Genomic DNA, 3,363 nt, shown 5'->3' with positions numbered 1-3,363 from the left:
CAACTATTTTTTTTTTTTAATTTCAATAATTATTACAACTGCTAAATTATTAACATCAAGTAATATTGATAAATAATAACATAAATTTAAATAAATAAAAGTGCAAAGGATAAAATTTACAAGAATATAATATCTGTAATATGATTTGATATAAAATATAAGCAAATAATAATAAAAATAAAATTAATAAATAATATAAATAAAATTCTGAATGATAAAATAATACAAGAAAAATAATAAAATATAACAAAATAACAATAATAGAAATAGTAAGATAATAATAATAATAATAATAATAATAGTAATAATAATAATAATTTACAAATTTATGAGATCGTTTGGAATTTTTCGTTTTAGCCTTGTTGGGCGCGCTTCTGAGTATACTTTGTGATAAACAGAGTTTTCGTTTGTACAACAAACCAGTGTGCCATAACTTGTCAAATGCTTGCGCAACGTCTAAAAATACAGCCGAACAATATTTTTTTGCATGTAGCGATTCGTTAATTATATTTGAGTGAATTATGGTTGAGTGTTGTTCTCTAAAGCCGAATTGGTGATTTGGAATTAGGTTTTGATTCAACAATTCTGACTTAATGCGTTGGAGTAATAATTTTTCAAATATCTTTGAAATACAAGGAAGTAGGCTTATTGGCCTACAGGAAGACAATAAATGAGGATCTTTTCCAGGTTTAGGTATAAGAATTATTTTAGCTATTTTCCAAGCTTGAGAGAACATTTTTAATCTAAGAATTGAATTTAATACTTTTCTGGCAGTTTTTTTATCATTTTTATCGTAATTTTATCTGGCCCAGGAGATTTATTAGGATTTGCAACCTTGACATAATTTTTCAATTCGGTCACCGTTATGCGTTTTACGATTTGGCCTGGTATAGATTCATTCTGTAAACAATTGTAAATAAAATCTTCATCGTTTACGTTGCAACTGCGGGGATGAAGCTGGAATGTATTTTTCAAGTTTTCTGAAATATTTTCCGATTTTTCTCCTGAACTTCTTGCCCAAGAACCATCAAGTTTACGCACTGGAGGTATATGTACTATCGGCCTTTTCAATCTTTTCGTTGCCTTCCAAAGAGAATAATTTGTGTCTTTAGTAGATACAGTACAACTATATTATAATCGATTTGTAACGGATTTATAGTTTTAGCATTGAATATCAGAAGAAACTATTACGAAAATGTATATATGTTGTGACAAAATATAAATTTTTCTCAAAAAGTAAACAATTAAAAAACTAGTGAATATTGAAAAATGTATTGTGTACATATATAAGGAAAAGTCGTGAAGTTTGAAGCCGATACATTTACGTTAAATGTATGAATTATCAATTCAAAATTCGAAAACGGTCATTTGACCGGTCCCGGTAGGAATAGTGTTAAATATAATTTTGGAACAAATAAATTTAGAATTTTTCTTTAGTAATCTTGTGAATGGATTTGTTGTTTTTGAATAATGTTTTATGAACTTCTTATAGTAACCTGATAAACGTAAGAATATTTTTCGATGTTCAATAATATACAATCAGCAGTCCTCCACCCATTCCATTAACCATTGTACAGGTTTCCACAAAAAAGTTTCTTGATCATTATTCTTTTTTTTATTACGTAACTAGCAAACCCGACGAACTCCGTTTCGCCACCAGATGGTTTCGTGAGAAAGATGAAGAAATTTTTTGTTTATTTTATAATTGAAAAAGAAAATTTTGATCAGGAAGGAAAACCCGACTTATTTTTATATATATAGAAGATAATCTATTTGCAATTATTTAAAACAATTATTGATTATTTTTATTACTCGAATTTTTAATTACGGTGCGTGAAGTTCCAGCAATTTGCATTAGGGCACGATGCCATGCACCACTAATTTTCTTAGCTATAAACCTTGCGGAGCCCGAGACCTTTCCAACAAATGCAAAATTATCGAAATCGGTTCGTGCGTTCTGGAGTTATTTCGTCAGGAAGGAAAATCCGACTTATTTTTATATATATAGAAGATAAACTGTTCTTGTCATAGTGACCACATTAAAAGGATTTTTATGTCTTGATGTTTTCACCAACTGAAACCACTCATTCAGATGTAGAGGTTCCCAATACAGTACAAAAATCCGAATACCGGTATTCGATATTTGAAAAATGAAATTCCTGGATCCCGGTTTTAATACCGGTATTGTCGATGAAAAATTAGTTGTATTTTTACTTACTTCAGTTGTTATATTGACATATTAACAATAATAATATTAATAATATATGAAATCCAACAAATATTGTCCTGAAATGAGTACAACAAATATTGTCCTGAAATGAGTACATATTATTTATTTATTACAAAAGGATAGAAGGAAGATAGAAACAAAAAGCGTATCAGTAAAAAATATATATATTCTTCTATGTTACATTTGACATTTTACATTTATAATAAGAATTATATGTTTAAGGGGGGAATTATATATTTAATATATTTATTATATATTATTTATTTACACCACTGTAGCATCCAAAAAAACGTGTATTTTTGTTATTTTTGTCGGGCGGAAAGAAAATTAATAAATCATGATATTAAAGATAGTTATTTATTGTACTTTAAAGTAAGAAAATAAAATATGATAGTAAAAAAAATTAACTAGTTGGTATTGGTGTTGGTATTCAGCCTTGAGGCAAGTTACATGAACTTCCCGATATGTGTAAATAATCGATTTAATCAATAAAAATAAATTAATTTATGAGTGATTAAAGTATTCCGAGTGGATTCATTACACATAATTGAAAACGAAAGAACGAGTATTTTCTAAAAGCAAATTTTCAAAAATCAACAATTTATATATTTGAACCAGTTTTCGTAAAACTTTAATGGTTTAGTATGTTTATTAAAACTAATAAGTACTCTAATTGCTATACCAAGTAATTAACCAAGTATTGTATTATGTTGCCTTGCAGCGGAGATTTAATAGAGGAAAAACACTTCAAGTCCTTATAGACTAAAGAACAACTTTTATTTACTTTGAGTACAATAATTTCATGAATGAAATATATAATATGTTAAGTTTGATTTGGTATCGCCGAAGCCGTGGTTCCAAGAGAGAGACTGAGCATGTGCATCTTAGGGTTATCTCCTTCGGATATCTTCGGGTATCTCCGATACCCTTTGCCTGTTCTAGCTAGTGGTATACATACTAATACAATATTCGATATAGGGTTGTGAAGCGGGCATAACACAAGTATATTGAAATCTTAAGTTTTTCTTACATTGAAATATTATATATTAGTCAGAAACTTATACGGCGAATGAAAATAATCAATAATAATAATTATTGTTTTATTCAGCACGTTGGATTTTTTATTATGACTA

Source organism: Ctenocephalides felis, unplaced genomic scaffold (assembly GCF_003426905.1).
Source record: "Ctenocephalides felis isolate EL2017-DRISC unplaced genomic scaffold, ASM342690v1 CF-g0.4_SCAFFOLD_00629, whole genome shotgun sequence".
Taxonomy (NCBI): Eukaryota; Metazoa; Arthropoda; class Insecta; order Siphonaptera; family Pulicidae; genus Ctenocephalides; species Ctenocephalides felis.
Note: the sequence above shows the minus strand (reverse complement) of the source record.